This window comes from Lycium ferocissimum, chromosome 10, assembly GCF_029784015.1.
Source record: "Lycium ferocissimum isolate CSIRO_LF1 chromosome 10, AGI_CSIRO_Lferr_CH_V1, whole genome shotgun sequence".
Lineage (NCBI taxonomy): Eukaryota > Viridiplantae > Streptophyta > Magnoliopsida > Solanales > Solanaceae > Lycium > Lycium ferocissimum.
In genome coordinates, this window is record NC_081351.1 from 49,667,660 (window position 1) to 49,679,887 (window position 12,228).

Sequence of the window (12,228 nt, forward strand, 5' to 3'; positions counted from 1 at the left end):
TATTATTAAGCTATATTACATAGTTACAAGTTCTTCAATCAGCTACTGTCTTGTGCTTGGCACAATTCTCGTCGCTGCAACTAGCCATGCATCCTCCAAGCTTCTTTCCATCCGAAATATTAAAAATTAAGTAATGGATAGTAAGTTAATTAAGGACATTATCATCTTGTATATAAAGTCAAGACTTCTTTACATCCACTCACTGACATTTCACTATAACTTTCCAAGTTCTTTTCTGGAACCGATTTTTCATGTTTATGTTATATTAAATGTTCTCTATAACAACATTTCGCTATACCAACCAAAATATATTCGGACAAATAACGTTGTTATAGAGAGGTTTGACTGCATACGTATAGAGAGGTACAAACCGTTAAGGATCATGAAGTTCTTGCATTGGCTCAAGGTGCATCCAATGTTACAAGCATAATTTGCAGCAGCTGATGTTGAAGAAGGAACTTGTATGGCACATTTTGCAGCACAAGTAGGAATACAAGTCGCAGGGTTGAAAATACAATCAAGAACTTTGTCTTTGATGCAGTCAACGAGGCAGCTACCATAATCTTCAACTGCCATGGATCCTTCTACAAAAATGATAAGCATTAATAATGATATTACCACAAATACTTTCACTTCTTTCCCCTCCATTTTTATTTTCCCAAAATTGAGGTGTCCACTAATTTTTTCTAGTCTACTTTTTCTTTTGCTTAGCTCTTGATGTTAAAGTAGGGGTTCTAGGACACTTATATACTAGAATTTGATTTAGATTTTATAAGTACAACGATTTGACACAAATCGCATTCTGTGAACTATAACAACCTAACAATACGATGATCATTTGTATTATGTGACCCGGATTTTGGCTCTTTTTAGTAACAACCTCAAACTCATTTAAACAAGGAAGGTTGGTTAAATGACAAGTTTGTCTTCATTTTCAAATCCACCAACAACAACAACATACCTAGTGTAATCTCACAAGTGGATTCTGGGGAGGGTAGGATATACGCAGACCTTACCTCTACTTTTTTGGGTAGAGCGGTTGTTTCCGATAGACCCTCAGCTCAAAAGAAATGTAGTCGATGCAAGATTTCAAGAAAAATAAGACAACAAAATATCTAAATATACAATAAATAAAGCAACACATAGTAATACACATAGAAGAGTATGATTCTACGCGATTTGTTTTCTTTTTCAAATATGTGAAACAAAAGGTAGTATAAGAGAAACAAACATCTATCTGATTGGTATTTAACTTCTTATTTCACTTCAATTATGCGTTGCACTACAAAATTTGACAAAGAAAACATATATGTCAATAGAAGTTAATTACACTTGAAAATTTCAACTATTATAGAAGAGTGGATTTGGGCATGGGATCGTCGTCAACCTCCTACTCATGTAAAAAAAAAAAAAAAAATTAAGGTGGGGATCCACAATTGTGCAGCAAAAAACGTGGACCCCATATTAAAAAATCAGGCAATATCCTTATAATTCCCAAAGTATCCCCCATTAAGTCAATAATGATAGATTCATTGCCACATGCTTATCAACCCATTAGTGGGAACAAATGAAATCACTGTACAACAAAAAACGTGAACCCCTTAGCTTATTATTGCTTTTCTTCAAAAGGTTAAGTAGTCAAACTATACAATTTCCTTTCTTTTCTTATATTAGCCTGAGATCTAATTTAGATATTTAACTGTTGTATTTGCTATTCCGCTATGTCATTTATTTGTTATGTTTACTAAAATAAATATACTTAAAATATTTATATTTTAAAATAAGATAGAATTTAATTACTTTTTCATTTTTATTCTTACTCTAATAAATGTGAAAAGAGATTAATCTCGTAAAAGAAAAAATAATATTAAATGGAGATCAAATAATAAATAAGGTAAATTAGTCAAATTATAATTCTAATTGACGTTTCCTTAAAAAAAAAACGTGCAAAAGACAACACGACAAGTAAAATGAACTGGATAGAGTACTTGAAATTAGAGTAAACCAAGAGTATTCACCAAAAATTAAAAAATAGTAGTTCTTCGTTTAAATATAAAATCAAATTTCTACTTTGTTTCGTTTTAAACATGTAAAATTAATTTAATAATTTGAACTAATTTAAGTTTGATTTAATTTTAGAATTATCCAAATCAAAATTTGATAAAAAATAATAAGTATTGTTTAGGTCCAATCTACATACATTAACAATAGAATATTTTATACCTATAAATTAATCGAATTAAAATTCAAGTTATCAGCTGATGTTTAAATATTGCTATTGTTTTGTCTCAAAGAGGGGAAAATAGTTTCCTTTTAAACAAGTCTTCTCTTTTAAAAAGTATTAATAAAATTTTGCAAATTTTATATTCGTAGTAAACATTAATATAATAAAGTTTTGGATACGGAGCACAAACTACAATGTTATATTAATCGTGTTTTGAATATAAAACTTATTAGTAATATAAGTAAAAAGATTCAAGCGAATTTTTATTTAAAAAGCTGACAAAATAATGAATAAAATAATTGCAATTTGAGAAATTATATAACCAATTAACATTAATAAGAACAAATTTTGAAATAAAAGAAAAATATATGGGTCAAAAAATTAATTTGATGTGTAACTATATAACATAAACTTTAGTAGAATTTAAATTAAATTTTAAAGAAAATACATTTATGATGTGAGACTACACGAAAATATTTTCACTAAATTGATATAAATGATAAAAGTACTTATTAACAATATATCATTGTAATTATGAAAGAAGAACATAAGCAAATATTGTATCATGCTGAAAACTTTTCTGCTATCTATCGAGATAAATTACGCATTTGAATTATACGCTGAACTTTCTAATTTTTATTTGTGAATAGTAAATAAGAAATGATTGATCTTCAGGAGAATAATGTATAATGACTCACGGTTGTTGTATAAAATACAATTCAATCTAAGAAGCAAATATATATCTTTGCAAACCTAATAAATTTATAGTAAAAAGCAGATAGAATATTAGATTCTTAGTGCTTTACAACTTAAGAAATGAATGTTCTCATAATTAAAAAATAATAAGTTATGTTACTTTATTAAATTATACTAAAGTTTTGGTTAGGACCAGTAGAATGTAAAGATTTCAACGGAACAAAAACTTTGAGATGAAATGAAACCAAATAATTTCCTGTACATACTTCTTCGAACGAAAATGTTATCATACTAATATTATGTTTGTCGTTAACTCATATTTTCGCACGGGCATCAACATCTAGTAATAGTAGAAAAGGGAAAATTAATACTAGAAAAGGGAGAAACAAATGCAAACTCGACATGGCTTCCACAATTAGTGTGGGAAGCATATTTGAATTCGTAAATCGTTTAGGAGTATTTTTTAAGACAATAGATAACATTGAAAGCTTTTATCAGCTAATATGTTAACAAAAGGGCATATATAATAAGACGAGTCATAGACGTTAAGGACATTTAGCCCTTTTTGGATTAATAAATATGTTGCTTTTATCAAAATTTCACCTATATATAGAGCATGTGCAAACATTAAATATCAAAACGTAGTACTGAACATTACATTAAAAGAGAAAAACGATTTCCATTATAAGGACTTATAGGGGACCAAACAAATTAAATTAAAATAAGCAAAATATTTTGGGGTTCAACAGCCTCTCTAGTCTAATCCAAAGAAAATCTGTTCATAGCATTAGAAGAAGATAGACGAAAATCAGTTCTATAACCGGCTCAGTAATTATTTTCCACGTCTACTTCTTTGTCTGTAAAGTGGATAATTGGGAGAAAAAAAAAAGTGGATAATTGTTGACACGCAAGTTTTTTTCTACCATTTCCCCAAAACATTTTGTAGATTGATAATTCGCAATGTTTTATAGTTATAATTATAACAAGATGTTTAGGGAATATCTTGTCAAAGAAAAAACAGTTTAACCCCGAAAAAAGATAAAGTGGGTTTATCATCAAATATAAATAAATTTAAAAATATATGCAAAAAATCCAACTTATTTCTAGCTATTAATTTAAGACTAAGAGGGTTTATTGTCCTAGTCAAAATATGGCGGGGCATTATTTCTCAAACCCAAAATGTTAAAAGTGTAAAGTGTGCTTTACTCGTTATCTTATTGCCTCTGCCGTTTTAAATGCTTGTACAAAAATTAGCAAACATAATTTGCTTTCAAATTTTCAAGAAATATGTAGGATATCATATTGCAACTGGAAGTAATTGCAAAACACAAATTAATTTCCACTTTGAACCATAGTTCTAAGTGCTTTACACCACAAGAGTTATCTATACCATGCGAAAATAACAAAAGGTTGAAACCAAAAATTACTCTTAGTAATATGGAATTGCCAAAAAGAGAAAGGAAAATCCTTTAAAACTATTTTCTCTTGGTAATTACTTTTAACCTACAAAGTGATCAAAATGAAACTGCAAATATTAAATTAAATCAGTTACCCACACTTCTTTAATTTCCGTTGTATAGTAATTGCATTTAACCTACAAATTCAAGTCAAAATGAAACTTCTTTTAAGTTACTCCTATTCAATTAATGCTCATAGTGCTAAAACTTCTTTTAAGTTACTCCTATTCAATTAATGCTCATAGTGCTAAAACTTCTTTTACGTTACTCCTATTCAATTAATGCTCATAGTGCTAAAACTTCTTTTAAGTTACTCCTATTCAATTAATGCTGATAGTGCTAAAACTTCTTTTAAGTTACTCCTATTCAATTAATGCTCATAGTGCTAAAACTTCTTTTAAGTTACTCCTATTCAATTAATGCTCATAGTGCTAAATTAGCATTTCAAACTTCTTTCGACAAAATTTATACACAAGCTGCATTTGCTTTTAGCACCATCTTCATCACTGAATAAACCAAAGTTCTTAAACTCCCAACAAACATTATATCACTCCATCTTTTCCTCATCCATTTAAATAAAGAAATGGCTCGAGGCAAACACTTGTCATCAACAACTTTCTTATTTCTAGTTTTAATTTCTCATTTTTCGGTTATTATAGCAAGCATTGACGAACTAGCTCCAAAAGACAAAAAGATTTACATTGTGTATACTAAGAATCCTGATTATGTCAAAATCTTAGCCTCAGTATTAGGAAGGTTCATATCCCTATTTTCCTTATTTTAATGTCATCTTTAGCACTCAAATGTTTATACTTTAAGGGGTGGTTTGGTTCGAAGACAAGTTATGCTGGAGTTAGTTATACAGAGATTAGTTATTCTGATATTCTTTCTTATTGACCGTTTAGTTTGTTATATTAAAAATAATATACATTGCATAGTTTCTACGAAAAAGTTGTTTGTTTACACAAATCCTTCCACCTTATTTAGTAGAAAAAGAGTTTGAGGGACCTCAAGGGTATTTTAGTCATTTTCATTGTTTTATTCGGGGATAAGTAATCTTGGTACTATTCCTCCATCTTTCTAATCCTAATGCTTGTACAACTTATATTAACATTAGTAACCAAACAAGGAATAAGACAGTATTAAATTTTAATCCCAGGATTATATATGCTTGTTCATCGTACCAATCAACCCCAATCTTTGTTTTAATGTGTCACCCCCAATCTTTTTAGGGTATAAATTGTCTTATCTATTAATTTTTTTTAATTCTCTCTTCCCCTCAAACTTTTAGTGAGGAGGCAGCAACAGAGGCAATAGTGTATACTTATCGATATGCAGTAGAAGGATTTTCAGCTTCATTGACTCCCGAACAGGCTTCTCGTTTGTCAGGTAAATTTGTATTTTAATATTTTGCGTCATTTAGTCTGCTGCTGAAATTTGTAGAAAAGAGGAAATATGCACGTAGAGACAAAGGCGAATCCAGAATTTCTAATATGGGTGCACTACTAAAAAACTAAGTTTTTAACCAAATGCACCATTAAACTTTTTTATAGCATGGGTACCATTAGATAATATTAGACAATTTCTAAAAAGATGTATACATAAAATATCTGATGTTTATTAAAGACACACAACCCGGGGCGGACCTATGCGCATTTTGGTGGTGCTCCAAAGACCCATTAAACCTGATGTAGATTAGGTATAGTTATATATGAAATTTGGTTATAAATATTAAAAAAGCACCCTGGAAATCAATAACATAGTTGGGTGCTTTAGTTTTAAAGGAAGACTACGACCCCTTAAATCCTGGGTCCGCCACTGCACACAACAAGAGGTAAGTTATTAAATTTGTCGGTTTAGTTTATGGGTTGTCCTTTGTATGTAAATTTTCAGTTAAATATATGAAATCTTACACTTTCGCCCACTATACTATTTTATATCTTCAAAAGTCTTTTTTTTTAAAAAAAAAAAAAAAAAAATCCTAGTGGGTTTTTTTTTTAGATTTTGAAATTTATAGTTTTACTTTTTCTTCTGAACATATTTGTGAAAGTACAGGATAAAATATGCTATGACCAAATTAATGAACTCGTTCAATATATATATATATATATATATATATATATATATATATATATATATATATATATTTTGGTTGAAAGGATATTTTATTAATACTAAGTAATTACATAAGGTGGATGAGCAACAGACGTGCTATCGTTGATAGCTAATACAATTAGATTGCCTAAACTAGCTAGATTATGACACGCTGATATAGATACTACTTTGGTAGTCGTTACTCCTTGCTTGTCAGCTTCCAAAAAGTTGGTGACGCTTGTAGGAGATGTTAGCAAAATAGATGGTTGATCATACTTTCCATACTTTAAACCCTGCTTGGACAGTCCATCTGCTACTTTGTTACCTTGCCTGAAACTATGTCGCACTATTGGAGTCCCCAACCTCCTCAAAAGCAACCTGCAAGCAGTTAAGATGTCAGCAAAGATAGTTTGCGGTTTATGTAGTAAATGGAGTACTTCCACTGAGTCTGTTTCCACTTCCACAGGAGTATAGTTCTTGTCACAAGCTAATTGTAAACCCTGTAATAGTGCAATGAGTTCAGCCATCGTATGGTTGAGGCAATAAATGGCGTGATAGTACCCCAGGACCCAATTGCCATTGTGATCACGAAAAATACCACCAATGCTCCCCTTATGAGTTTTTGATGAATAAGCACCATCAATATTGAGTTTCAAGTAGCCATGGGAGGTGGATGCCATTTGATATTCACCATTGTTGTTTCCGGGTGAGGATTAGCTGTAGCGGTGGAGTATTTATACTCAGTAGCTCGCATAATAATTTGATGGATATGGAGTTTAGAGGAGGTGTGGGAGAAGGCAGTGTGGTTTCTATTAAGCCAAATGTGCCAAAGGACAAAGGGATAAAACTCAGTCCAGGTTAGATCGTGATGGTGCAAGGGTATATTAAGATTGTGAAGAGTTTGCAACCAGTTAGAAGGGTCAGTCTGGATGTTGCTCAAATTAAGACCTAAGTCTAACCAAATCTTTCTAGCAATTCTGCAGTCAATTAAAGTATGAGTAATGGTTTCATTGACTGAAGGACAGGAAGGGCAGAAAGCTGAAGTAGTCACACCTATGTGGTGGAGATACGATTTAGTGGGTAGTCTATTATGGGATATGATCCATAGAAAGAATTTTATTTTTGGTAAGGTTGGGAGAGACCAGATCCAATTATAGGGATAGGGTGGCAGAGTGGGCTGGGTAATTAATTTCAAGACTGATTTGGTTGAAAACAATCCATTTGCTTCACCAGACCAATAGGGAGTATCTGGGCTCCCTATGCGTAATTTAATGGTCGACGCGATATGTTGTATGTGTGAAGGAATATTAAAGGAAAGTGCATTCCAGTTCCAGTTGGACCCATCCCAGAAATTGGCTAGAGTAAGATGTTGCTCATTTTGCGTTAATGGGCCTGAAACAATAGAACGAAGAGGAGGGAAGGATGGAATCCAACTATGATCCCAAACTCTAAGAGTTTTGCCATTACCTGGAGACCAAGCCACAGCTAAAGAACAAATTTTACTGCCTTTTAAGATGTTACACCAAATAAAGGAGGAAGGGGAATTTGTAGAGTGCATGCCATACTTAGCAATAAGTGTACTGGCCCAGAGGTCATTTTTTTTGGTGTAAAGCCTCCAAGCCAAGCTAGCTAATAATGATAAATTCTTCTGAGAAGCTTTACAAAGGCTAAGGCCTCCTTGAGTTTTGGGAAGAGTAACCGTGTTCCATTTGATGTAATGCATTTTCTTTTTAAGATAAGTAGTGCCCCACAGAAAATCGCGTTGAATTTTGTCAATATGTTTACAAACTGGTTTTGGGAGGGAAAAATATTGCATCGCATAAGCTGGGATCGCATTAAGAGTAGCTTTTATTAGGGTTAGGCGTCCAGTAGGGGTGAGATGATGAAGTTTCCAGCTTGAGAGTTTGTTTCTCATATTGTCCAGTATGAACTGAACATCAGAGGGCTTAGGGGGGTGCCCAAGTATGGGAAAGCCCAGATATCGACCAAAAGTATCCGTGCTAGTTATGCGAAATAATTGATGCACAAGGCAGCGCACATTGTTGTTACAAGTAGGTGAGAACAGTGCCTTGGATTTAGTGGGATTTATCTTTTGTCCTGAAAGCTGGCAGAAAGATTGTAAAACATGAGAAATAGTATGAATGGATTTTGTGTTAGCCTTAGCTACTAGGGTGAGATCATCAGCGAAGAATAAATGGGAGAATCGGGGTCCATTACGACTAATAGCTATAGGTTCCCAATTAAGGATGTCTACCTGGTATGAGATATACTTAGCTAATAATTCCATGCAAAGAATAAAAATATATGGAGACATAGGGTCTCCTTAACGAATCCCTCTTGATGGAGAAAAATAGTTGGTTCTAGTACCATTAACGAGGATTGCAATATTACTAGAGCTGATGCAATGCATGATAAGTTTAGTGATGTTAGGAGGGAAGTTAAAAAAAAATTAATGTACAATAAACAAAGGACCATTCAAGTCTATCAAAGGCCTTTCGAGGTCTATTTTTAGAAGTAAGTTGCCTATACTATGCTTGCTTCTATTAGTGTGTTGTAAGAGCTCCTGTACAATAATGGCGTTGTCGCTGGCACGACGTCCTTTTAAAAAGCTGGTTTGGTGGGGTCCAATTAGGTTATCCAGAAAAGGTTTGAGGCGATTTGCAATAATTTTGGTGATAACCTTATAAAGAGTATTACACAGCCCTATCGGCCTAAAGTTTTTAAGAAGGTTAGCATTCTTAAATTTAGGAATTAGGCAGAGCAAAGTATTATTAAGAGGTGAAGGAATTCTATGGGAAGCAAAAACATCATGACAAAACTTAATAACAGAATGACCAACTATATGCCAGTGCCTTTGATAAAAGCATGTTACTGCACAAGCCTTGCTTATTTCTAAAATTTTAATTGATGGCTAGTTTATTGATATTGAAAATGCTAACTTCAGTTTTCATGCACTAACTGAAGCAACATTTTTAATTTACAGGGAAAGATGATGTTTTAAGTGTCCAAGAAAGCAAATTATACAGATTGGATAAGGGATTTGAAGGTCAAACCAACAATTAACTGGGAGAGTTGTCTAATGATCAATAAGCTCTTGAAAGCTCACTTGTAATTAACCGTCTAGCCTTTGGCAAAAAAATAAGGAAATAATACCAAAACTTTCAATTTTAGGACTTCATTGGTCTCTTATCACGCACTAAAATTCGGACAGGACGTGAATGCAATCGATACTAATTATCTCAAGCAAAAACCTTGTATGTATCTAGCTGACAAATAGATAATCTAATTAAGCGATCTAAATTTGGAAGGGCCTGTTGAAAAATTAATTGTTAATTTCTCAAAAAGAATACTATGTCTTGCGATTACAATTGTAATTGATTCTTCTTTAATGTTCTTATTGTTAAATGAATTAGTTGCCGGACGTTTACTCCTTGAATAGCCATTTATTAACCATTATTTCTAATTCAATTCTTCCAATATTTTGACTAAATATAACTACCCTTTATTGTCTTCATTATTCCTCATTTTGGTCATCAATTTCTGGACTGTTGGAGCATGAATCCACCTTATAAGTTGTTTATTTTTCTCATCTATAAATGAACACAAGTTGTTCTTCCTTTGAGTGAGAGAGATCAATACAAATCTTTCTATCATATTATAGTGTGCTGGGTTTTATAATAAAATAAATCTTTGTTAGATTCTGGCTCCTAATTTTGTACTAGAAGAGCTTGTTGAATACTGGGGATACACCTATATCGGGTGAAATATCCTTAAGGATAGTGTCATTGTTAACAATGTTCGTGGTCGAGTATTTTCCGTAAGATTTCTAACAGGGCAAACATAATCAACACAATTGAAACATCTCAATTATAATAGAATGATAAAATTATATTTTTAAAATTAACTTAACCCTCACTGCGCTAAATCATGAGCCTCTAAAAGTATTGACTACATAAAGTCTCAGATATTGAAATCTCCAAAGTAACATAATAAAGCATGAACTCCATGTGCCTCTCATTTTTTTTTTTTTTTTAAAAAAAGAAGTTAAATAATGCACTTGATTGAATGTTAAGTTATCGACTCATTTATTTCTTGTTTTATTAATAAAAACTATTAGGCAATGCCTAACAGATAATTCACAAAAAAAAAAAAAAAAAGAACTCCCACCGAACAAGATATATAAATTGAATTGGAGTCTAAACCTACATGGTCGCACCTGTACCGTAGTGACCGGTATTTACATTCGAGAAAATGGAAGCAGGGCATCCCGAGCTAAGTATCACCGATAAAACACTTACCAATAAGTCGCATAAATTATCTCCTAAAAAGGCAAAGCTAGACTTTTTAGAGTATGAACGTAATAACAAGGAAATACATTTCACAAGTAAACATGAAAATCACATAAAGAAAAAAAACGGATATAAGCTGATAATTGAGGTTGTAAGTAGATAATTGAAACCATAAGAAGACAGCAGATTTGAAACTGATAATTTAAACTGGAGCTGAAAAATCAAGTTATTTTTAAAGGAAATAACTTTTCTAAATAAGAAGGTGGAATAGCTTGGGAGGCCCTTGTACTTGTCCTGATTTGTCATCCCGGAGTTTTTACTCCGTGGAGTTTCATCTAGACCCCTGAACTTGTTCGAAACAGGTATTTTGAAACAGGCGACATATGGTTGTGCTACGCACAAGTCCAAGTCGACCCTGGTACAATTTGTTTTGTTGGTTTTGAGTATTTTTGTTGGTTTTTTAAAAGGTGGTGCAACAAAAAGGTTAAAAGTATTGATAGAAAATTGTCTCAATGTTTTTATTAAGCGAATAGCCAGTTTAACAATAGAAAATCTGCAGAATAATTTCAAAAGCCTAAAAAAACTTAACAACCTAATTTTTGCTTAAAATTTAAATTCAAATAACGTAGACTCATCATATAACTAGTCTACTTATTATTCTAGTAAATCATCACCAACAGAAGCAATTTTCAACACTCATCCTTTGCCTCAGTTGCTGCAATTTTAAAAAATTGCTCCTCCTCAATTTCTGCTTTGGCGATTGATATTCTTCTTCTTGGCGGTTGATGTTGAATTCTTTTGACCGCTTTTGAACTTGCACAGTTTTTTAAGGTGGCTCCTCCTCCACTACTTCTACTGGTTTTGTGCATAAAAAGAGTCCTTAATGACCTTGTTTTGTTTAAAAGCTCTTTTGAAAGTGCTTTAATTTGGACAATTCTATGATTTGTAAAATTTTGTGGTAAGGAGTTTCTTTCCATCAGAACATCCCATAAAAACACAAGTTGCAAAATACACATTTCATTTTCATTGACCAATTCTAGTAGTTTTCATTAGTGAAATTTTTTAGGGCATTTAAAGAGAGACTGTTGCTTGCCATGCTTGAAAACAGGTTAAAAATTGATATTGGTTGAATATAGCCCTGCGTGTTGAAAATAAGCATAGGTTAAAAATTGATTGAAAATAGGCATTGATTAAAAATAGTTCTTTACATGAACTCACAGATTAAAAATAGTTCTTTACATCTCATGTTCAGAAGATGAAAGTGGCGGAAATGAGAATGTTGCGATGGATGTGTGGGCACACTAGGAGCGATAGGATTAGGAATGGAGTCATCCGAGACAAGGTTGGAGTAGCCTCAGTGGAAGACAAGATGCGGGAAGCGAGGCTGAGATGGTTTGGGCATGTGACGCGGAGAGATGTAAATGCCCAAGTGCGGAGGTGCGAGAGGCTGGCTAGCGACAGTTTCAAA